General features: G+C 36.5%; 1 long non-coding RNA gene and 1 pseudogene across 1 annotated transcript in view; one reads left to right on the top strand and one right to left on the bottom strand.

Annotated features, from left to right (window-relative positions):
- Nucleotides 1–26,433, top strand: part of LOC141372725 (uncharacterized) — a 289,174-nt gene that overhangs the window by 99,482 nt on the left and 163,259 nt on the right. The gene's annotated exons all lie outside the window — the stretch shown is intronic.
- Nucleotides 6,537–9,425, bottom strand: LOC112823560 (ubiquitin carboxyl-terminal hydrolase MINDY-1 pseudogene; annotated as a pseudogene).

Here is a 26,433-nt window from a genome sequence, read left to right as displayed (position 1 = left end):
ACTTTCTGATATTGGCTAAGATGTAGCCAAGCTGTTTTTGAATGCCAACCATAAATAATGTGCTAGCCCCTCACTAACTAAAAAGCCCCAAACACAATCACGTCTAGAATAGAATTTTGTTGCAAAGTTCTTTCTAGGCATTTGTTTGGAATGAAAACGGAATATTCTAATAACAAATTGTTAAAAATATCATTTTAAATTGGTGTTTCTCTTTTAAGAATATTTTGGTATTCTGGACATGTTAGCTGATCTATGTCATTTTCTTTCCAGTTTGGGAAATTTTCTAAGAGGGTGCCTGGGTGGCTCAGTCATTAAGCATCTGCCTTCAGCTCAAGTCATGATCCCAGGGTCCTGGGATCGAGTCCCACATCGGGCTCCCTGCTCGACAGGAAGCCTGCTTCTCCCTCTCTCACTCCCCCTGCTTATGTTCCTACTCTTGCTGTGTCTCTGTCAAATAAATAAAATCTTTAAAAAAAAAAAAGGAAATTTTCTAAGATTTGAGGCACAATTTTTTATAGTAGATGCTAATCTTTGTTTTCAAGTAAGGCATTTTGGTATTTCAGGAAAAATTTTTATTATGCTTAATTACTTCTGTGCTCATTTGATTCTAGACCCTAAATAGACTCTAGTTTAATCAATGAGCCTTAGGCCATAAGAACAAATGGAATATTAAATCTGCACAGACAGAGAGGAATGGAGGGACTGATTAAGAAGATATGAGGAATTCATGTGTCAACAGAAAAGATGAAGAATGGATTAAGGCACTATCTGGAGAAGGTACTAGAAAATTACCATTATGGGGTCAGTAGAAACATTTTTGTAGTATTCTAGAAGTGCTTTTGTTCTAGTAAGAAAATAAGATTCTATATAGCAAGTCACTTCTGTGGCCTTTCCTTGCACATAAAAATTAAAATTCCAGAGGTAAGCTTTCTTATTTCTATTATTTCTAGATTATAATTTGGCTGGGGGATAAATTAAAATACAACTATTTTATCTAATTTTAACTATTTTACAAACATTCAACAAATGTTTAACTTTTTCTCTCCTAAAAATTATCTTTTTATATATGGGAATATTTAAATAGATTATAATTTTTCTTTTACCTAGGAAATGATTACTGGTGGTTGTTAATTTCTTTAGCATTGTGAATCTATTTGAGAAGTCCAACAAAAGGTTTGCCCCAGATAAATACTTACATACTCATACAATCTTAAAAAAAAAATTATGGCCTTTACAAAATGCTTGAAGTTCATCCAGAATATTTAAGAAGCCCTAGATTACAATAAGATAAGATTGCAGGTTGGATAACAGTTTACCATGACTGGAAGAAGTTTTGTTGGTGCCTCAGAAGTAAAAATAGCTGACAAGGCACACAATCCTGGTTGTAATCTTTAGAAATGATGTCGTTTATTAGCCTATAATGAATGTTCAGGATTTTTGGAGTTTTACCAACTTCAGTTTTAAAGTGAAACTTCATTGCTATCCGATGCTGCGTTTATTTCAGAAGTGAGAATAATTACCAGTGTGCATTCTAAATAGAGTGCAAGTTAATTTCTATTAGTGACAGGATGTGCAATATCATATGTAAACAACAACAAAAAAAGACTACCTAATTAAAAGATTTCAGGAGGAGATTTCAATTTTCGAAATGTTGGTGCTCATACCAAATAATATGTCTCAATTGAGCCAGGTTATATCTTTGCCAAGTTTCTGTCATTTGGAAGGTTGTTCCAACATTTAAATTCAAATATTCAATGAAAAGAGCTCTGCAGAAAGGACATTTTTCTGAATGGACAGTCTTATCTGCCATCAATATATGAAACAAACTATTGCCCCACCCCAGTTATCATTGGACAGCCAGTCATTAAAAATTGATTTAGTGCTTACTATGTGCTAGATATTGAAGTACAGTACAATCTTTATCTTAAAAAGCTGTGGTCTACAAAAAGAAATAAAAGGCATTCAAATTGGCAAAGAAGAAGTCAAACTCTCATTCTTCAAAAATGACATAATACTTTATGTGGAAAACCCAAAAGACTCCTCCCCAAAATTGCTAGAACTCATAAAGCAATTCAGCAACGTGGCAGGATATAAAATCAATGCACAGAGATCAGTTGCATTTCTATACACTAACAATGAAACAGAAGAAAGAGAAATTAAGGAATCAATCCCATTTACAATTGCACCAAAACCCATAAGATACCTAGGAATAAATCTAACCAAAGAGGTAAAGGATTTGTACTCTAAAACCTACAGAACACTTTTGAAAGAAATTGAGAAAGACACAAAGAAATGGAAAAACATTCCATTCTCATGGATTGGAAGAATAAATATTGTTAAAATGTCTATGCTACTCAGAGCAATCTACATATTCAATGCAATCTCTATCAAAATACCATCGACATTTTTCACAGAGCCGGAACAAATAATCCTAAAATTTGTATGGAACCAGAAAAGACCCTGAATAGCCAGAGGAATGTTGAAAAAGAAAACCAAAGCTGGTGGCATCACATTGCTGGACTTTAAGCTATATTGCAAAGCTGTAATCATCAAGACAGTACAGTACTGGCACAAAAACAGACACATAGATCAATGGAACAGAATAGAGAACCCAGAAATGGACCCTCAACTCTATGGTCAACTAATCTCCAGCAAAGCAGAAAAGAGTATCCAGTGGAAAAAAGACAATCTCTCCAACAAATGGTGTTGGGAAAATTGGACAGCCACATGCAGAAGAATGAAACTAAACCATTTTCTTATACCATACAGAAAGATAAACTCAAACTGAGATGAAAGACCTAAATGTGGGACAGGAATCCATCAAAATCCTAGAGGAGAACACATGCAGCAACCTCTTAGACCTTGGCTGTGACAACTTATGGCTAGACACATCTCCAAAGACAAGGGAAACAAAAGCAAAAATGAACTATTGGGACTTCATCAAGATAAAAATCTTCTGCACAACAAAGGAAACAGTCAACAAAACCAAAAGATAACCGACAGAATGGAGAAGATATTTTCAAATGATATATCAGATAAAGGGCTAGTATCCCAGATCTATAAAGAACTTATCAAACTCAAAACCCAAAAAACAAATAATCCAGTCAAGAAATGGGCAGAAGACATGTGTAGACATTTCTCCAAAGAAGACATCCAAATGGCCAACAGACACATGAAAAAATGCTCCACATCACTCGGCATCAGGGAAATACAAATCAATACCACAATGAGATACCACCTCACATCAGTCAGAATGGCTAAAATTAACAAGTCAGGAAACAACAAATATTGATGAGGATGAAGAGAAAGGGGAACCCTCTTACACTGTTGGTGGGAATGCAAGCTGGTGTGGCCACTCTGGAAAACAATATGGAAGTTCCTCAAGAAGTTAAAAATAGAGCTACCCTATGACCCAGCAATTACACTACTAGGTATTTACCTCAAAGACACAAATGTAGTGATCTGAAGGGGCACCTGCACCCCAATATTTATAGCAGCAATGTCCACAATAGCCAACCTATGGAAAGAGCTCTGAAGTCCGTTGACAGAGGAATGGATAAAGAAGATGTGGTATATATATAATTCATCAAAAGAATGAATTCTTACCATTTACATCTATGTGGAGGGAACTGGAGAGTATCATGCTGAGTGAAATAAGTTAATCAGAGAAAGACAATTATCATATGGTTTCACTCATATGTGGAATATAAGAAACAGTGCAGAGGATCATAGGGGAAGGGAGGGAAAACTGAATGGGAAGAAACCAGAGAGGGAGACAAACCATGAGAGACTTTAACTATAGTAAACAAACTAAAGGTCTGGAGGGGAGGGGAGTGGGGGTGAATGGGGTAACTGGGTGATGGGCATTAAGGAGGGCATGTGATGTGATGAGCACGGGGTATTATATGCAACTGATGAATCACTGAACTCTACATCTGAAACTAATGATGTACTATATGTTGGCTAATCAAATTTAAATTTATAAAAAGCTGTCTTCTACTGAAGAGGCAACTAGGATTTAGTGTGATAAATGTTATCATGGGGCAATATGGGTCAGTCTAGCTTCTCATTCAGACTTAGTTGTTACGGAAGATTTATTGATTGTATGTCGAAATTTAGACATAAACATGAGTAGAACATAGTCTGAACAATGCAAAGGTATTTGGGAAAAGGAAGAGGGAATGGAAAAAGTTACTTTGGGACCTAAGAAGAAGATATAACAGGTTTAGAGTACAGAAGCTAAGGATTTTGATTTCAAGAGCAATGTGAAACTAGTACAGAATTTTAAGCAGAAGAATGACATGCATTATTTTGAAAATTAGAAACATCATTCTGGCCCCAGTAGAAAATAGAAAGTTGGATGCCATTGAGAAATTGTAGGTAAAAGATATTGGTGACCTCAGTAAACGTAGGTAATGGACAGGAGTGGGGTATTAAATAATTCATCAGAATTAACACGTGAATGATTGGGAGGGAAGCAAACAGTAAAAAATGAGGCCCTTATTTCTATTTTATGTAACTTGGTAATTTTAACTTCTGTTTTTATGTAAATGGTAGGACAATTTACAGTTTATGATAGAAGAGGTTTTGGAAGGAAAGAAGATGAGTTAAGTTTGAAGCATGTTGCACTTTAGTTGAATATGGAAAATCCACAGAATGCCCAGTCAGTAGTTGGATATGTGGACTTGATGTTGTGAGTCCAAGGATATGTATAGAGGTATGGATGTTATTCATATATACACAAATAAATGACAGAGGTGTCAAATCCCAATTAAAGTAAGACTGAAAATGAACCATTGAATTTATTGACAAATGTCACGAATGTGCCTGGCAAACATGAGCCTTTGAGAACAATCTTAATGACGGTGAAAGTAGTAGCCAAAATATCACTGGTTGAGAAATAGGAAGTGAGGAAGCAAAAGGAGTGAATGGAAGCTACTCTCTCAAGTAGCTGCTAAGTGGAGGGCAAATACCACTGAACAATGCTCACTTAAAAAAAATCTTCCAGGGGTGCCTGGGTGGCTCAGTCGGTTAAGCGTCTGCCTTCAGCTCAGGTCATGATCCCAGGGTCCTGGGATTGAGTCCCGCGCTGGGCTCCTTACTCAGAGAGGAGTCTGCTTCTCCTTCTCCCTCTGTCCTTCCCCCAACTTGTGCTCACTCACTCTCTCTCTCTCTCTCAAATAAATAAATAAATAAATAAATAAATAAAACCTTCCATATGTTGCTTGAAAGAGCTGCATTTTTCATATATGTAAAGCAAAATTCTACCAACTATGTATTATTGTCAAACTAGAATTAAACCACCAAACATAGGTCTGAGATTTATTAGACTTTGTACATTTTGTTTTCCTTCCCTTGTTAGGAAAACTAGGATGTTTACAATCACTGCAAATACTATTTGGCTTTTATTTTCATGTGTAATATCAAGATTGGGTATAAGAGTCAGAGACAGAAAAAAAAGAAGAGAAACCCAAGCATATTTCTCTTGGGTTTGGATCAGCTGAGGTTCTCCCTGAAGGTTGGAAGTAAGCTTATTAAAATGAAAGTGCCTGCTCCCTTTTAATTATTATTTCAAAATGTCAGATCACTGGCTTGAAGGCCTGACTAGCTGAGCATTAGGCCTTGAAACAGTCAAAAGGCACAGCGTAAGAAAGTGAGTTCAAGTGTGATGAAATCTCCCTGTTCCATTGGATTCTAGTGATCAGAGCCATGGTAGGTTAGGGCAGCTGTCCATGATAAAGGTCAGCAGAATTGGGGTCGCCAGTGTATTTCTGCAGAGCCCACTATTAGCTTAGTGTGCAGAGATACTGCATACTAAATTTACACAGCACAGGGTTTCTGATCATAGGTCTTTATTCTTTGTTAGTGAAACAACAAAGTGTTGTTAGTGAAACAACATCCAGTGTTGACCTGATGCTATAAATCTGTAAGTTGATAAGCTAAGAAATTTGTCAAATCCATGATAATTATTTTTCAGTGTAGAGTGATTCTAATTCATTGGTCACCTTGTTGAGTGGGCCATGCCAAGCTATGACAGCTATGTACTGATAAGATAATTAGGTAAAAATTTGATCATTTGAGTTCAAATAAGGGAAGTGATCTAAAATATTTTAAAAACTATTTTCAATATAGTTACTTGAACTGGCATCTAAATCATATTTTATTAGGCTTTTTATTTAGTAAACTCATCTAGTATACATCATTAAAGTGGCATTTACTGTCTCTATTTAGCTAGCAATTTTTTCCCAAGTAATATGGGATGAAGCCATAGTATAGGAGTTAAGAGCTTGGGATCTAGAGTCAGACAAGCCTGGTTAGAATTTCAGTTCTACCATTACTAGGTGGGTAATTTTGAGTCAACTATTGCTTTCCTCTGTGTCTCAGCATCCTCATCTATAAAAAGATGATAGAAATGGTACTTCTTGCCTTGAGATATGAGGACTAAAAGAGATAACTCAAACCTTCTATAATAAGCATTCAGTAAGTTTTCCTGGGTCTGACTTTGATATTTACTGCATGCTCTGATCCCCAACAGTTCATAAATAAGTTACCTGGCATATCTCACAGGTTGACCTGGAGGAGCAAGCAAAATGGCCATAGCCTCTGAAAGAAGGAGCCGGGCAGCTTAGCCCTGGGAGGGCCCACAGGAGGACCCAGTCTGTCTCCTCCTTCAGCCTCTGCCCACTCTCTCCAGCTGTGCATCCAGATGTGGCTCCTCCACAGTGACGGGGCTCACATTGGTGCAGGCTGGACTGCTTGTTGCCATATATACTCCTCTTGCTGAAGCTGCTGGAGCAAGCAGCTCCAAGATGCTAAAGCCCAACGTGCCTTGCCGCTGCTCCCACTTTTTGCTTCAGGCCAACCTACCCAGGGAATGACTTAGGTGCCAGTCAGAGTCACAAAGGCAGCTGTCTCCATCCTCATTGTGCAGCTTTCCTATACCACTTGCTCCTCTTGTAGAAGGTCCTGGTCGTGACCATTAGGTACAAGTGACTGTCATGCTTAGTCATAGTACTAAAATGCTTGTTTTAAAAAAAGACACTAAGTTCACTTTTCTGGGCAGCCGCCATTAGCTCACAAAGACCATGGTAAGTCCTAGCTGTGTCGATGGGCTCCGGGAACTGCTCTGCAATTGGGCTATCTGTTATGAGGCTGGTGTTGCTGGAGTACTTGCAGGTGAAGATCTTCTCTACCAGCTGGTTATAACTCAGTTTCCCAGCCTCAGAAGTCTGGGGATCAACAAGCCAGCCATAGTGTAGAGCTATGCCTAGCAGGGCAAAGATCCTGCACTCAAATGTATACTCAAAATCTGAGACACCTGTGAATTGCACAGTGACATCCAGACCTGTGGCCAGTTTAGGCAGCATCGTCATTGCATCATGCACAGTGTGCTGGAAAATGAAGCTGAAGTCCCTCTGATTTCTGGGGATTGATGGACAGGAGGCAGTCTCCAAGATGGGCCATGAGCTTATCTAATGTGATCCCTTCCTTCTAAGACAGCAGCACACACACACAGAAATATGTGTGCGTGTGTGTATATACATATATACCGTACACACACATGCATGTGTACATGTATATGCATATATGACATATATATGGCATCTTTATATAAAATTGTTACTTTGGGTTTTATTGGCTCTTACAGTGTGCTCAAAGTGCTCCTTTAAAGTAATGTTTTCAATGCTTCTTTTTGACAATTGTCTAAAAAATGTTTAAATGCTGTTAGTTCACATAACTTATTTTGATTTCTAGCCTCATCATCTTTCACATTACCTTTAAAGTATAGTGAAATGAAAATATTTAACATTTGAGAGAGAGAATATAGAGAACATTTCATCTTCTGTTATAGAACCTAAAATACATGTGTGTGCATATATGTGTATATACAGACACATGTACATACAGACATATACACATGGATGTTTTTACATATAGAATACATATTTACACATATATGTATATATTTATGCATACATATGTATGCATGTATATGTGTGTATAAACACATTAACATTATAGGCATATTTTATGCTATATAGAATACATGTGCGTGTTTTTCCTTATATTTTAACCATGGAAATATATAAATTTTAAAATAATAAAATATAGAGACAAAATGACTTACTTAAAAGGTACTTATTATCTTGGACAATAATTTTCCCTTCTAACAACTAACAGTAAAAGACTTCAAATCCATCTTGAGATGTCACATAGTTATATATGTGATTAACATATACTGGGTTTCTCATGAAGAGAAAAGAATCTCTACATCATCTGATACTAACTTCATAATGGGCTCAATTGAAGGAGATGTGAGAATTGGCAGTTCTGAATTTCATTGGTATGAAGTTTGCTTACTCTTCTAAGCCCCATATAGTTATATTTTACTATCAAACAATTTTGATAGGAATGGTGGAAATGACTGTGCTTATAAAAATATTGTCCAAAATTTATAATCAATTTCAACAAAAATTGTTTCCAAATGTACATGAGACCATCATCAACAGAATTTCAGTAGAGATAAAATACTTCTTCTGTGTGTGTGTGTGTATGTGTGTGTGTGTGTGTGTGTGTGTGTTTTAATCCATTAGAAGATTTAGTCTGGTCTGCCTGACATAAGGGTGATAGGTGTCTATCTCTTGGTCTAATTAACACCTTTAATCTTTTTTAATGGTTAGGCCTTCTCTCTTTGGTTTTGAGGCGTGCTAGAGATAAAAGCACGGGAGGATGGAGGTTAATCCTTCCTGTAGTTTATTTCTTAATTTCTGCCACAGGGATTCCCTTTCTATCGTGGCTATTTATTCAGGAACCCTGATGATATACTTTGAGTAAGAGACAACAGATAGTTGGTTTAGAACTACCATTCAATATTACTTAGATATCAAATTACAGGGGCTGTAATTCATAGCTGTTAAATGAACACAACTCCAATTTCTTCTATGTCTTTTTATTATTATGCCTAAGAAATGAACCAAATTAGTGTTTTTAGAATTGATATTGAACGAGATAGCACCATACCTTGAATTATTCTAGCAAAATGGTAACAACAGTGACAAACAACCCCAGATTTAGTGAATCAAGGATGTTATAGATGAATACTAGCGTATTGATGATGGCTTCCTTTTTCTCACTAAAATGAAGAATATTGAATTTCCTGGTGCTGATAATAGAAATATGTTAATTAAAATTTGGCAATCGATAAATTATAGAGATTTGATTTTTCATATTAAAATTAGGATTTTTTTGATTAATATGTCTTATATGAGGTAAGATGTTTTGACCATTTGCCCCAGAAGCCTTAACATTTTTTTAAAAATAACTTATTTATTTATTTGAGAAAGGGAGAGAGAGCACAAGCAGGTGGAGGGTCTGAGGGAGAGGGAGAAACACACTTCCTGCTGAGCAGGGAGCTGGACTTGGGGCTCGATCCCAAGACCCTGGGACCATGACCTGAGCTGAAGGCCACCGCTTAACTGACTGAGCCACCCAGGCACCCCACCCTAACATATTTGTAAGACAATTTTTTTTTTCAGAATTTTTGAAAATATACTGAGATTTTATTTGTAAAAATGTTCTTTTTCAAAATTCTCCATTTGGAATTTTAAGCAAACTTACATTTTTAAGTATTTTGAAGTTAATAAAACCTCTTCAATAGACTTGTATGACTTGAGATTTCAGCTCAAATATTATATATTTGATATATGTATATTTATATATCTTCAACCAATTTTGCTTTAATTGAACCAATATGCCATCTCTTCAGTATTGTAACTGAGGAAGAGCTTTTCAAAATGGATTTGTTTTCTTTAAAAAAAAACAAAAGAATTAAAATATTCTCAATTTGACAAGTTATTAAAGTAAAGGTTCCTGCATTTTACACATACATGCGTGCACACACACACACACACACATTCTAAAGATCTCTAAATAATTTTAGGTAGAAAAACTCGAGTCAAGGATGCTAATTAAATATTTTAAAATGGGACGAATTCCCTGGAGAAAGTACAATTATAGGTAACTTATAAATTAAAGCACTTTCAAAATTCTCTATTATGAGCTTTTTAGAATGTTTGGTAAAATATATGTGTGGAACACACTTGCAAAGAAAAATATAATAATCAGCTCTATCTTTACTTCCTGCTATGGCCACTGCTTTTATTCTGCATATATAACTACATAAGGTAAAATATATTGGTCTAAAAGAGATTTATTTCCTTTCTGAAATATTCTCTTTAGTGATTTGTGAAGGGAAAAAAAGAATAATGAATAATATAACAGCAGTCTAATGAATTTGAGTATTACCTGCTTTGTGTCTTCATAAACCTAACTTCCCTGGTACAAATAGATGATTATTATTCATTCTAACTTTTCTTTACATTTTATTTTTGGACTATGCAACTTTCATGTGCTTATTGAGGAAAATCTAAACACAAAACATTTTTTTTATGTTCTGCCTCCTCTCCTACCATTCCATTTACTAGCTACTTGTTCTTGACCAGAATAATAATTGACCTAGAATAACTGTTGAATTCCACATCTTTAACTGAAAAATGAGGATAATGTCTGCTTTAGAGGGAGAGGGAGAGAGAGAGAGAGAGAGAGAGAGAGAGAGAGAGTGTGTGTGTGTGTGTATGTGTGTCTGTGTGAAAAACAAATATGTTTACAAAGTTCCTAACACACAGACTGCACTCAACAAATATTAAGGATGCCTTCTCCTTTGAGAGATTTTCCATCTTGTAAGCAGCTTCCCATTACACAACTGAGTTGTGGTAGTTAAATGGATATAATATGTCATCTTTTGCAAAGCCAGAAAATCATGATTCAAATAAGTATTACCTCTCCCAGGGAAGATTATCTTTGTTCTCTTTTTCTCCTTTCCTTTATTCTTTTTGTTAAGTGTCTGAACCAAACACTTTGCTATCTTTCCAGATTCTTTTCCTTTTCCTTTACAGTCATTGGCTTATAGCAACTACATCCAGTTCATCTGCAGTAGAAATCGGAAACCACAGCACATGTTAAGTCTGTACAGAGATTAGACAGTGCAGTTGGAAGTGTTGGAGTGATGTGGGTCACCCACCAGAATGAAACCCTGCACTCCACCCCTTAGCTCTACCCCTCACTGTCCTGCTCCCAGGCCATCTTCATAGGCCAGACAGGTCACACACATGCAGAAAAGTCCCACTGTTGGGGTTTAATGCTTTGCTCTCCAGTCTTGAAATCCTTAAGAATTTTATCTGTAAATTTACATCTTGTGAGTGAAGTGATCTAGGACAATGGAGCATGTGGCCAGGACTTGGAGCCTGGCTCACATGTTGTCCTCCTCCTCAGGATGGGTTCTCAGGCCAGCTCCCAACTCCCTGTCCTCTGCTCCCTCATGCCCTGGGCCCTCCTTCCATTCCTACCCCATGACTGCTGATGCCCTCTGCCTGGGGTGGCCACTCATGTGAGACTGTCATTTCTCCATTCCCCTTTGACCTCTGTGGGGCCTGGGCAAGGACCTGGGGTGGGTTGGAGTCAGGGGCACATGCCCAGTGGTGTTTCAGGGCGGGGAATGGCAGCAGTATCCCTATCCCAGTAGCAACTCAGTCATATTGATCCTGTCACTCATCCTCTGGGGTCCAGGAGTACAGTGTGTTCAGGTACAGGAGCTCCAATCTCTAGGGAGGGATGCTGGCAGGTCCACTGTGTGTCGGGCATCAGTGGTGGGAAGAGGAGGTTGACTTCCTTATATGCCCAGGTCTGTGGGTCTACCAGGTGGCTTTACGTAGGCGTCCTGGCTGTGGTGGCCTGCAGACCCTTGCAAGTGGGGTCCCTGGGCTCCTGCAAGGGTCTGTACTTTCTGGGTATTTCCATGGTGAGTGAGGGTATCATTAAATAGTAAATAAATGCAACATGACAGGTCAATAAAGAAACCACAGAGAAAGGAACAAGTTTTTTATTTTATTACCTTTAATGACACTTTTATCCTTTTTTTTTAACAAGGGACCCTGCATTTTCATTTTTTGCTCAGCTACAATTATATAATAAGTCCTGCCTGTTGGTGTGTTCTCTGAATCTTCTGAGTTGGTTACCAAAGACTGTATTCACCTTCCCTCCCTGTTCTGTCTTTCAATCCAACCAACTACTTTGAACTCTAGCCAAAGAGAGTTGGTCTGCTGAGGGACAGGGGCAGCCACATTGTCCTTTAACTTCACATGCCCTACTGGTGCCTGAGTATTTGTTTCCTAAGAAACAGTGTCTTGAGTCAAATGTTAACTCCAAAATTTATGGTAATCATGCTAAGGGGTCTTTAAAAGAATATTGAAAATATTCACACATATTCCAAACATTGACCCTACTTTGCTATTCCTTAATGTTTGTTATTTAGTATTTTTTCCATTTAATCAATATTTCTTGATTGCTTACTAAACACCATCCACTCCACCAAGTACTGGGGATACATTCATTTATTCAATAGATATTTATTGAATGCTTATTAGAATCTGTGCTCTAATATAGAGATTAAGGATATAATGGTAAACAAGAGAGCCAAGATATTTGCTCTCGTGGAGTTTATATGTTGGTGGAATGAGGAGCAGTAGACAGACAATAAACAACTAAATAAATAAAGTCCAACTTTTGTAAAGTTTAACAATATTTAGAAGTTCCTGAAATTGTTTGAATTTTTAAATTACCTTTATAGAACAATGCATGCACACACACACACACACACACACACACCTGTTCTTTTAGTTACTAGAAATATGGATTGATTTTTCTAGCATAGGAATTATTTTTTCTAGGTATCCTATATTATCAATAACCAATGGAAGTTAGTGATAGATATAATCAATAAGTCCCATGTACCTAAAGGACCATAGGTTAAGGAAGACTAAAAAGCTTGAGTGAATTATGAAAAAGCATAGATATTTGGCAAAGTTTTTTTTTTTTTTTTTTTTTTTAGGTAGAACTAGGTTTTATTAAGCTATGCCTTAGTACAGCCTCTGGGGCTTGCCTATGGTGCTCTTGATCTTCTGCTAATTCTTCTGAAGCAATGACACCAGGAAATTGATAGCTAAGTGGATGTTGTACACATCATCTGTTATCTTCATGTGACCAATGACCACTGCCAGATACAGCACCTTCTTCATCGGTAATTTGATCATGGACTTCACGTCATCCATTTTGGTCATCATGTTCCCATTGTACATCAGCAAGGAAGGGAACTTGCCAGCCTTCCTCAGGCCTGGGCCCGGATTTGTGTTATCTGCTTGACCAGGGATCCTGAAGCCAAAAAGACATCATACTTCTTGGCCAGCTTCTTGACTATTTGTTTTTTATTTTTGATGAGTTTCTTCAGCACCTCAATGTTCATGTGGGGAATAGCCACAGCCTTGGCCTCATCACAGTCCTGCTGGTCCCCCCAAACACATATGGAGAACTTGGGGCAAGAAGTGGACTTAAGCCTGATGGTTGTCCGAGAAGCGTTTGTCTGTCTGAGGGTCATAGTTCTTCAAGTTGATCTGCAGCTCCACCATCTGCAAAAACTTCCTGCGAGCCTCTTACAGGTGTCATGGGAGACTTTGCTGCTCATGGTGCCTCATGCCACAATAACCAGAAAAGAGTAGGCAAAGAATTTTAGGCATTAGTTTGTAGATTATCTAAGACCCTAAAGATCTGGGGAGACATGATTGGAAATGAGACTTTTAAAAGATTAACATAGTGTTAATCTATTTTGTGGTGTGGCTCCCACAGAAAGTAAAGGTGAGGGATCGATTATGATGTTTTGGAAAACTACACAACTGTGAAGGGACAAAAGTTTGAATTAGGATGAGGACATTTGGATTAGACATGAAATGTGGATTGGCATGATTTGGAATGGGTGCTATGGAAGACAGAAGAATCAAACATGACTGAGGTATTGACCCTAAGTGATAAAGAGAGGAATGAAAACTTTCACAGAATCAAAAATAGGTGATGAATTTAGAAAAATGAACAACAGCAGCAACTAACTAAAAAGCAACGTGTATCCACAGCATACCACCACCCAATGTTCTTAAAAGCTGGAACCCACCATTCTCCCTCTTCACTAGCTCCTTGACTGTGTCAGCTCAAACCTTGACAATGTGGCTGACAGTCCCATTTGCCCTTAGAGGCCAAATAGCATTCACTGTCATTGCAAATAACAGCATTTCCTCAGTGAAGGTTGAACTAAATTACTTTAACAAGGCTAAATTAAAAATCAAACATGTTTATGCATTTAATGTGAGGCACAGAGGACACAAAAGATCATCAAAAATGAGTGGCAATATTGATTGTCATAAACAACCCTTCATGGAACAAAATAGATTCAGTGCTGACCCCTTGAAATGCAGTTACCCTATTTCTAGTATATTTACTTATAGGTTATGTAATTTAGGAGAATTATTTCTTTTTTACTTTTAATGTGTTATCTTAACCTTTCTTTCCTCACCACAATCTATTTTTCTCATAAATGAGGATAATGGTGATAATAGTAATCCCACATTAAAGCTTAGAATTGTATAAAAGTCTTTCATTCTTTTATATTAAATGTGTAAGATAGATAAAATATATCTAATTATACCTGCTTTGCAGAAAAAAATCTTATGGATTTTAAAGATGTTCTGACAAATAACATGGATATTATGAAGCAGTAAAATTTTTATTGACTCTTCTGAACTTTGACTTTATTTTCATCCATTTTCTAATGGAAGTATGTGCCCTACCTGAGCCTTACTATTTTGGAAGTTTGAATTCTGTAAAATAGCCGAGGATGGTCTTTTAATTTGGTTGTGTTATAAAATGTTGGAAAACATCATGAGATTATTTGAAATGTGTTTAGATTAAATCTTTACAGAATTTTTTGATTAAATCTTACAATTCATATCTAAGAAAACTTGAGATGAAGTTAAAAAATTTCTGGCAGAAATTCTGGGCATTAATATGATAATTCATTGTTGAAAATTTGGTGATCTCCTTTTACTAATTTAGAAAAAAATGTGTTTTTTTAATATTTATTCTTTATCTTCATGGATACTTTCACCAAATCCTAGAATAACGTGTCAAACCCTGGAAAATATTGCTCCAAGATCTTAAATATAAACAAGTTTAACTTGGTTTCTATAAATTTATGATTGATCCAGCCATATTATGGTATCATAAGAAGTTAGAAGTATTTTTGGAATAAATGCGTAAGTCCTTTATCTGCTTAATTACTATAAAGTATGGTAATCATGTTTTCCTGCCTAATATCTGTTATCAGAATTGCAGTACTGGGTAGGATATGTCATCGATATAAAGCAGATTAAGAGTTCTTATTTTTTTCTTACTGTATATTCAGAATGTAATTCAGCCCTGACATACATCATTGCATGAATCATACTCCCATTCTTCAACCTAATATCCCAATAAATCCATAGTAATGTCTCCAGACATTTCTGCCAATTCTGCAACAAATATATCCCATCTTTAGCCCATTCATTGCTCTACCCAAGTTTTCTAACACATAGATTTGATTATATCCCTCCTATGCTTCAGAGCTCTGTCTATAGAGTAAAACTCCTTTTTGTGTTATTCAAAGTCCTTCAGAATCTGGCTGTCGTAAACATTTTATTCTCTCAATAAATAATTACGAAATCCTTGCTCATTGTAGAACCTCTGTGGCAGCAGAGGGTTTCTGGGGACAGGGGAGGAGAAGACTGGTCTCCACCTTCATTTAGCACATAGCGAACAAGCAATTACAATCCAGTGTGGTCAGTGATTTATCTTTGCGCAAGTGTAAAGATCAGCTCAAATTGGAGTAGTGTCTGAGACTTGTTTAATGGCTTGTTCATCAGATAGAAAAGAAGTAAAAGGATCTTCTGGAAAAGGAAAATGACTTACACAAAGTCTCAAAGGTGTTACCAAACGTAATATGCTCCACGAAAGGCAAATAGTTCCCTACACCAGTGCATAGGGTTTCAGGAGAGTCTTGAACAGGTAAGATGTTGGAAATAATGACAGGTAGCTTTCTGTTCAAGGGCATGTGGTCTTTATCAACCTATAGAAGGAATCATTAAGGGGTTTTTGAAAAGGTGCATGAAAGATTATCTGTGGGGAAATAGAACAAAGGAGAACATACAGAATAAAGCGAGGATCCATGCAGAGGAGAGCAGGTAGTTGAGCTAGAAGGAAGTAGCTGACAGGATATGAAGGCAGGGCAGACCGGTGAAATTAATAAAAGAAGCATTGTTATAATTTCATGATGAGGTGAATAGAGAGGAAAAGGAGGAATGCAAGATGACCTCTATGTTTCCAGCTTGTGCAAATGGCAAAATGTTGTCTAACACTCGCAGAATGCAGAAGTAGGAGACAATCTGAATCAAAGTAGGGTAAAGAAGAGACAAAAAGTTTGGTTTGGATGCTGTTGAGTCTGAAATCCCATTAGGGATCTGAATGGAAATGTTGTACCATAGGCAGTTGGGTAGAGATGCCTCTAGTTCAGGAGATAATTGTGAACTCAGCTATTGCTCTGGGAATCACTGGGAAGCAGCTGAATAGGCGCAAAAAGTGGCCAGTGATTGTTCAAAAGTCCATACTCAAGACAACCTTTTTCCAGGTCAGATTTATAGGTAAATTTGGTGCACGCTTTATCTGCTCCTAATTTTCTCTCTTTCTTTTTATTTTTATAAAAAGCTCAATGAATTTACTCACTTTTCCTTTTAGACACATTCTCCACTGGCAAATATATTACTGCTACTACATGATGCATCAGTGAAGTTTATAGCTACTGGGTTAAAAAAATTCTTATGGTAAGGTATTACCCTGACTTTTCTAAGCGATGGTATGTTTTTGTTCTTGTTTAATTAGGCAACCATCCTATGATTATGTTTTCCATTTGAGTTGCAGTGTACACCGAAGGTATACTAATTTTGCAAAACTTACCGTACCTTCAATACAATGAAGCCCTCAATTTTTCATTACCTAAAGCAAGAAATTTAATTCAAAGGCATGTACGTTTTACTTGGATAATCTGCCTGAATGTTTGTATGTGTTTCTTGTTACTATAGATTTATTCTTTGTTCCTCCCCTTAGTGTTCACTATCATATATTAGTCTCTATTTAACCCACTTCCACAATTGCTTTAGATCATTTGCTTGAATGTCCTAAATCATCCACAATGTAAAAAGAGAACAAGTCCAAGGGATGAAGCCAAAACTGATAAAAAAATAAATAGCTAACTGTATATAAAATTCTAGTTCATAAAAGCTAAAATTGTGGTAAGTTGTTCTGACATAGAAAAAAATTTAAATTTCACTGGTATTCAATGAAGAACAGAAAATCAACATTTTCTAAAGATAAAGAAAATTCTGATATTCTAATGTTTTGCACAAATACAATGTCATAAATAATAACATTATAAAAATAGTATCCAAATACAAGGAACCAAAAATGTAAGCTATATAACTCTAAGTAGAGGAAACGGTATTTCTTCCTTCCCTAAAACTCTCTAATAAATCAAACAAATAAGGAAACACTTCAGCGTTTCCTACATATATCCTTTCTTTTAGCCGTGGATCAAAATGTTACTCCAGTTCTATATCCTTAAGTAAAAGAGCAGTTTCAGGCTTATGGATAAACTGAACAAAAAGTACAGAAACCTAACACTGTGGTGACAGATGATAATTTCATTGAGTTTTAATTCTTCCCTAAGACCTATTGGAAGGACTCGTATGGGCATCAATATCAAGAGGATTTGGGGCATTGTAGGGCTTTGCTCTTCTTGTGCTTGATTTGCCCGTCATAAAAGAATGCAACTCCCTGAACTTACAGTTAACCAGTTTTCCACAGACAGACAATACCATGCAACTTAGAAGGAAGACAAATGATACTATAGAAGTAAAGCCAGAGCTTGAGTTTAAAGAACAAGGCAGAGAGAGAAACAACTTATATAGGACCTCCCTCTGCAAAATGAGAGCATATCCCTGTATGAGAGAAATGACTAGATTCAGGGAAATCGGACTAAACTTGTCTCTTACACTTACCCTAAATCCTTTATATATGTGATGATTATTTGCCTTTCAGAATTTATTTTGAATTTTTAGGGCAGAGAAATTATTCTGTGTGATAATATAATGATGATACATGACATTATTCATTTGTCAAAACCCACAGAATGTACAACACAAAGAGTGAACACCAATGTAAACTCTAGAATTTAGTTAATAATAGTGTGCCAATATTGGCTTATCAATTATAAGAAATGTACCATACTAATGCAAGGCTTTCATAATAGAAACATGTGAGGGAGGAGAGAGGCATATTGGAATTCTGTAGTTTTTGCTCAGTTTATCTGTAAACTGAAAACTGATTTTTTGAAAAAGTCTATTAATTAAAAAAAAATCAAATTGCTCTCTGTAAAAATCCAAACTCAGAAAAATAGAAAGAAGGAAAAAATTACCTAAAATCTTACAGCTCAGAGATAACTACTCTGAAGATTTTCTGGTGATCATTGTTCATTCTCTGTTTCTGTCTCTCTTTCTCCCTCCCTGTTTCTCTCCCTCCTTTTCCTTGTGCTCTTCCATCCCTTGTTTCCCTTTTCCCCATGTGTTTTATTGTTTTTCAGAGTTCAAGTTAGAAACATAGATTGGCTTATTCTGCCTCGGCATGGGTTTTATTCCTGGCTCTGCTTCTAAATAAATGTGTGGACTTAGGCAGGTTATCTACCCATTTGTGCTTCAGTTTCCTCTTTTATAAAATAGGAACAATTGCAATTTTTATCTCATTGGATTGTTCAGAGGATCACACGTAACAATACTTGGTAAGAGCTGATCTCACTGCCTGGTGCATAATGAACACTGTGCTACTTCTCTTACTCCTCCTTCATATTCTTATTCTTAATACAGTGTTATTCCATGTCAATGAAATGGAATGAATATCATCATTTTTAAGGCGGCCAATGCCATCAATATTTTTATCAATCCCCTTTTGATGAACACTGAGTTTATTTCTATGGGGAGGGAACATGGATGGCTTTTATATTATGCTGTAGTAAATATCCTCATCCATGAGTCTTTATTGATTTATTATCTCCTTAGAATAAATTCCTATTTATGGAATTGCTGGACTCCCAGTTACTTTTAGGCTCAATTACCTTTACGTAGTATATTTGGCTCTCCATGAACTCTGACTTACCTGCTTCTCCAGCTTCACCTCTTAGCAGCTGCTTCCATTCCTCCTTCACCTTCCAATTATATTGGGACACTTGCAGGTCCTCCAATGCCCTGTACCCTTTTTCTTTTTTGGGCACTTGCATAAATTGCCCCCTTTGCCTAGGACATAGTCAACGCATTTTCTCTTTATCAGCTATTTCCTTGTGTACGTTTCTTACTAGAGTACAAGCCTCACGGAAACAAGAAGCATCTACTTCTGTCTTTACAGGGTGTCTCATCTCCGTTTTGACATCAACTGAAGTAATGATTCTGGTGTTCTAGACCAGAAACAGCCTCCTGCCCTGAAGTAAATTAAGATCCTGATTTAATTATCTATATGAATGAAATTTTATAAAAATTGATGTGGCTACTTTGTGTAAATCTCACTTACCAGTGTAGCTTCCCACGGCTCACTGCGATCCTAAAAGCAGAACATAGTTTCTGGTAACACTTTTGGCCCAGATTAGGATCTTGGATTTGGGAAGCTCCATTCCACAAGAATTTATGCTAATAATCTACATGTTTCTCTTTATATTTACCATATCAATTTCTCCTGTTCTTGAAACCAAAGTCAGCATCGGAAAGACTAAGGATGACCTTCAAAATTTTCTGTCTTCCTTTCTTCCATGTACGAGCCCTGAATAATCCCCAGGAGTGTGAATATGATGAATTTTATTTCTGTGATGAGCTTGTGTTAAATGGCACAGTTGACCTTAAAGAGATTATCTGTGTGAGACTTAGCTAATCACAGGTCCTTTAAAAACTGAAAGTTGTCTCCATCTGGTTGCAGAAGATGAAGTCAGAGATTCGATCCGTAAGATTTGACGTACCATTACTGACTTAAAGATGAAAAAGCCATGTTGCAAGGAATTTTGATGATGTCTAGGATCCTAGAGCAGCCCCAGCCAACTAGGAGCAGCAAGAAGACAGAAACTCAGTCCCATAACTGCAAGAACTAAATTCTGCCAATAATAAGAATGATCTTGGAACTGGATTTTTCTTCAAGCTTCCCCCATGAGAACTCAGTTTATCCAACACCTTGATTCTAGCCTTGTGATATCATAAGGGAAAGTTCAGCCATACTATGCTCAACTTTAGACCAACAGAATTATACAGTAACAAATGGGTATTGTCTTAAGCTACTAATTTTGTGGTTATGGTGAAGCACTAGAAAACCAATAGAGTGGAGTTGAGGAGCAGGAGTGGAAAAGCAGAGTGAGTGCCCAGGTGGCCCTGAAAAATATCTCTGCTTCCTGTTTTGAGCATTCTTGAGAGTCTGCAAGTATTTGTCCAGTGAATGAACATGAATCAAATCAGTGGGGGACATAATAAAGAAGGCACACACTGGGAAAGAACTGTGGCCTGCGGAGGGTGGTACCAAGGCTCTGCACAGCTACAGAACGCCTGATTTTCTCTCCACTGACGATAAATGACCACGTTCTATTCATGTAGCTGATAATTGGGAGTTTGAGACTTTTACCCTCTTTTTTTTTAACTTTTAAACTTAATGATTGTTAAATGTTTTCTTTATTGACTAAAAATATTTATTTTACTGTGTAAAAGATGTGAAGGCGAGTGGGATGTATGGAGAAATTCCCTCTCCAGGAGTGTAAGGTATTTTCATGAATACCAATGCAAGGTAATGGTAAGGAAAAGACCTCCCCACTGGTGAGTCCTCACCTAGTAAATGGTCAAAGACTCAGAAATAGTTATTAAGTGCCATTAGGCATAGAGACAAAAAATAAGCATATTTTTTTCTGTACTTGAGAACACATTTATAACCATAGTTTGGAAAGAAAGAACTAAGAGAAGGATCTGATGGCTTTGAGACAGCTCACTAAAGATATTATTAAATATTATAAATATTATTAAATATTCAGGGATTTTGTGATCTGGTGGTCAAACCATTGGTAGTCTTTTATTTTTTTCCAGCTTTATTGAGATATAATTGACATATAACATTGTGTAAGTTTAAGGTGTACAATATGATGATTGAAATCAGTCTCCTTGGGAGCATTTAATCAGTAAACACTGTAAATCAGGGCTTTTGGGAAAAAGTTGGTCCATCAGCACACTAACACTACACTACATTGTTTCCATCTGATGTGCCACATGCCTTCCGTGTCAGACTTTAAAATCAATGATTGTCCCTAGATAATGCTCATGTTAGTAATTTGTAGATGACATAAGTACATTCTGAAGAAATCTCTAGTCAGAATTAAAATTCCATGGAGGTGGAGTTCATGGGAAGAAACTTCTTAAGGGTTTTTGTATTCAGGCAGACCTTCCTGTGTCTGCAGTAAGGAAAAGAAAAGAATTTCCAGATAAGTGGAGAAGGGTCATTCATGTCAGAGATGTGAAAAGAGCAAAAAAAAAACATGGTAAGATGGCTGCATGGGTGTATTCATTTCTTATCAGTTATAACAAATTGTCACATATGTAGTGGCTTAAAACAATACAAATTTATTATCTTACTGATCTGAATGTCAGAGTAAAAAAAAAAATGGGTCAGCAGGGTCTCATTCCTTCTGGAGGCTCTAGGGGAGAACTGTTTCCTTGTCTCTTGCTTCTAGAGGCTGCCCACATTCCTTAGATTGTGGCACACATCTCTCTGACCACTGATCCCTTTGTGGCATCTTTTCTCTGACTCTCTTGCTTCCCTCTTTCACTTAGAGGGATGCTTGTGAGTACATTGGGCCAGACTGGATAATCCTGGATAATCTCAAGAACTTTAATTTAATCATGTCTGCACTGTCTCTTCTGCCATGTAAAGTAACATATTTAAAGGTTTGGGGAATTAGGATATGGACATCTTTGAGAGGCTGTTATTCTGCCTAACATGATGGGTAACACCGGCCAGTTGATTATGGGTCTTAAATGGCAGACTGTGGAGATTAGAGATTTATTGATATCGAGCAAGGGAGTGATTTAATGAAAATAGTATTTTAATAAAATTAATATTGCAACAGATGGCTCATCAAAACTGGAAACAGTTTCTGTAGTAGATTACTCATAGTAATCTATGTAAGACTGATTAGAGTGTGCACTAGGGAATGGCATTGAGATCTGTGCTAGCACTAGGTATTGTCAGACACTGACATGGACAGATATAAAAAAAGTATCTGATGTTTCTAATATATATGTAACAGCTTTTTTGAGACATAATTCACACCTCATACACCTAGCACATTTAAAGTATACAATTCAATGGTTTTTATACTCACAAGCTTTTACAACCATCACCAAAACCAACTGTAAACCATTTCATCACCTCTAAATAAACACCTGTTCTTATTAGCAGTAACTTCTAATTTCTCTCCCATACCTCAGCTAGAGACAACTGCTGACCTCTCTGTCTCTATAGATTTGTGTATTATGGGCATTTTACACAAATCATACAATATGTAGTCTTTTGTGCCTAATTTCCTTCAGTTAGCCTGTTTTTAATGTTCATCCATCTTGTAGCATGAATCAGTATTTCGGCCATTTATTGCCAAATAATATCCCATTGTATGAAGATGACATATTTATTTATCCACTGATCAGTTGACAGACATTTGGGTTGTTTCCTTTTTTTTTTTTTTTTTTTTGGCTAAAGTGAGTAATGCTTTTAGGAATATTTGTGTACAAGTTTTTGCATGGACATATGTTTTCATTTCTTTTGGTATATACCTAGGAGTTGAAATGGTAGGTCATATGGTAACTATGTTTAGAGGAACATCTTGAGGAGCTGCCAGCCTAATTCCCAGAGTTGGATGCAACAGTATATATTCCAACCAGCAGTGTACAAGGGTTCCAATTTTTCATTCCCTTGCCAAATTTTTTAAAATATGTCTTTTATTTTAGCCATCCAACTATATGCAAAGTGGTATCTTATTGTGGCCTTGATCTGTATTTTCCTTTTTTTTGGCTAGGAAAACTTTATTATACTCCACGTATTTAGGGAGCTCATACAAGTATGTGTACACACACACACACACACACACACACACACACACACACTTGCACACAGGCACACACAGCTAATACTGCTCAAGGCACTGTCCACTGGGCACAGAGTGGCCCTGGGGTTGAGAAGAGGCCCAAATTCTGCTGATCCCTCCTCACTCTCTAGTCTCTTGTACTGCAGGCTGGGGCCCCGATAGGTAGTTCTCCTGGAGGCAGTGCCTTCATACCTCCAGGCCAGGATCCTTGCTCAGTTCCAGTGCCTGCACTAGGTCCTCTCCCAGCCTGCTCTTCAGTGTCTGTTTCAAAGACTTGCGGTTGCCCCGGGAATGCTATTTTCCTAATGACTAATGGTGTTGAATGACTATCATTCATTGTGTTTATTGGTCATTTGTATATCTTCTTTGGAGAAATAGCTATTCAGATCCTTTGCCCATTTTAAAAGTTGTCTTATGTATCTTTTTACTACTGAGTTGTAAATTTCTTTACATACTCTGGATAGGAATCCCTTATCAAATGTATATAGATAAATATGTTTTCTTGTTCTGTGAGCTGCCTTTATTTTCTTGATGATATATATCTTTTGAAACACAAAATGCTTTAATTTTGATGAAGTCTAGTTTATCTGTTGTTTCTCTTCTCACGTTTACTTTAATGTCGTATGTAAGAAGGCTTTGGCTGGCCAACATTCATGAAGTTACTCCTTTGTTTTCTTCTAAGAATTGTATAGTTTTAACTCCTACATTGAGGTTTATGATCCATTTCTGCGGTGTGAGGCAGTGGTCCAGCTTTATTATTTGCATGTGAATAATCAGTTATCTCAATACCATTTGCCAAAAAAGATTGTTCTTTCACAATTGAATTGTCTTGGTACCTTTGTCCAAAATTAACTAAACTGTTCATGTGAGAGTTTATTTCGGGTCTCTCAATTCTATTGCATTGATTTTTATGTCTACCCTTATCCTAGTACCACTCCCTCTCGATAACTATAGCTTTGTTTTACGTGTTGAAATTGTCAAGTGTATCTTCCAACATTGTTCTTCCATTTCAAGACTTTTGCCTATTTTGGGTACCAGGAATCTTTATATGAATTTTAAGAATAGCATATTAGTTTCTAAAAAGAATCCTGCTGGGGCTTTTAGGTGTAATACATTGAATCTGTAAAACAATTTGGGGAGTATTGCCATTTTACTAATATTAAGTTTTCTGATCCAGAAACTCAGAATGTCTTTGAATTTATTTAGATCTTCTTTAATTTCTTTCAACAGTGTTTAGTACTTTCAGAGTATATGTTCTGTCTTTATTTTAAAAAATTTATTCCCAAGTATTTCATTTTGATGACATAATGAATGGAATTGTTTTTCTTAATTTCATTTTTAAATTGTTTATTTCCAGTGTATTGATTTTTGTATATGAAGTGAGCTCTGCAAATATGTGGAATTCATTTATTAGTTCTAATGATATTTTTAGTTAATTCCTTATGATTTTCTATGTATAAGATCATGTCACTTGTAAAAAGAGTTAACCTTATTTTTCTTTTCCAATCTGGATGCCTTTTATTTCATTTTCTTGCCTAATTGACCTGGCTAGAAACTTCAGTACAATGTTGAATAAATGTAGTGAGAGAGGACATACTTTTCTTGCTGCTGACCTTAGGGAGAATTCAGTATTTTATCATTAAGTATAATGGTAGCTTTTCATAAATGCTTTTATCAGGTTGAGGAAACTCTCTCCCATTTTCAGTGTGTTGAATGTTTTTATCATGAATGGATATTGGGTTTTGTCAAATGATTTTTCTGAAACTATTGAGATGATTATGTGGCTTTTGTCCTATTTTCCATTGATATGGTGTATTGTATTAATTGATTTTCAGATGTTAAACCAACTCTCATTCCTGAGATAAATTCCACTTACTCATGTTGTAGAATCCTTTTTATATGTTGCTAGAATCTCTTTGCTAGTACAATCAATCCTCATTATTTGCAGTTTCCATATTTGCGAATTCACTTACTCACTAAAATCTACTCGTAATCCCCAAATCAATATTTGTGGCACTTCCGTGGTCAATTGTGAACATCCACAGAACAGTGAAAAATTTGTTACCCAAAGGTGCACATTTCAAGCTGAAGTTGAAAAAGACAATAATCTGCTTCCTTATTTCATCTTTCATACTTTAAGCAAGCATCCTTTTTGTGGCCTATTTAGTGTCATATTTTCCATGTATTTGTGCCATTTGTTGATGATTTGGTGTTTAAAATGACTTCCAACTTTAGTTCTCAAGTGCTGTCTAATGCTTTGAAGTGCAAGAAGGCTGTGATATGCCTTACATAGAAAATGCTTGTTAGATAAGCTTTATTTAGGCATGAGTTATAGTTCTGTTGGCCATGAGTTCAATGTTAATGAGTCAGCAATATATATTAAATAAAGTGCCTTTAAACAGAAACACACATAAAACAAAGCTATTATTGATCAGTTGATGAAAATGTTATGACCAGAGGTTCTTGAGAACCTAACCCTGTATTTCTCTTATGAGCAATGGCTCAGTATTCACTAATTCAGGGTTCTCAGCAACTTCATAGAACATATCTTCTGCAAATAGTAAGACTCAATGTAAGGGTTTTTTGGAGAATTTTTGCTTAGATAGTCACTAGAGAATTAGTTCTGTGATTTCTGTTCTTGTGATGTGTTTTTCTGGCTTTGTTATCAAGGTAATACTGGCCTTATATAATGAGTTGAGACATGTTCTTTCCTCTTCTTCTTAGAAGGGTTTGTGAAAATTTGATGTTAATGCTTTATTTATATATTTTTAATGCTTGGTGGAATTCACCAGTGGGGGAAAATGGATCTTGGCTTTGCTTTGTGAAAAGCTTTAAAATTTTTAATTGTGCAGAAATTAGAAAATTTCTAATTGTTAAGAAGAAAGTTAACTTACAGTTGGCTGATATCTGGGCACTTGGATTTGGGGAGAGTTCCCACCATTCCCAGAGTTGATAAGAGTGGCTCCCTGTGTCTTACCTATTTGCACAAACAATGTGGCTTATGCTGAACACCTGCTTTCCTTCTGGGAGTCTGTAATGTTGATATGTACTAGGCAGAAGCTGTTATATGACCAGCCTCAGGATGCTGAGTCTCTCGTGAGCTCTCATTAATCAATATTTCACATGTGTTGTCACAACTTTTTGTTGGGGGAATTAAGCATGCACTTCATGACTTCAGTGAGAGATGACCCTTGGAAACTTATGCCTTGTTTCCCTTGGGCTTTGCCACATGCACCTTTTCCCTTTGCTGATTGTGT

This window comes from Callorhinus ursinus, unplaced genomic scaffold, assembly GCF_003265705.2.
Source record: "Callorhinus ursinus isolate GAN/ISIS: 27379988/994484 unplaced genomic scaffold, GSC_fseal_2.0 scaffold5, whole genome shotgun sequence".
NCBI classification, from domain to species: Eukaryota; Metazoa; Chordata; class Mammalia; order Carnivora; family Otariidae; genus Callorhinus; species Callorhinus ursinus.
Note: the sequence above shows the minus strand (reverse complement) of the source record. Positions and strands in the feature narration are given on the sequence as shown.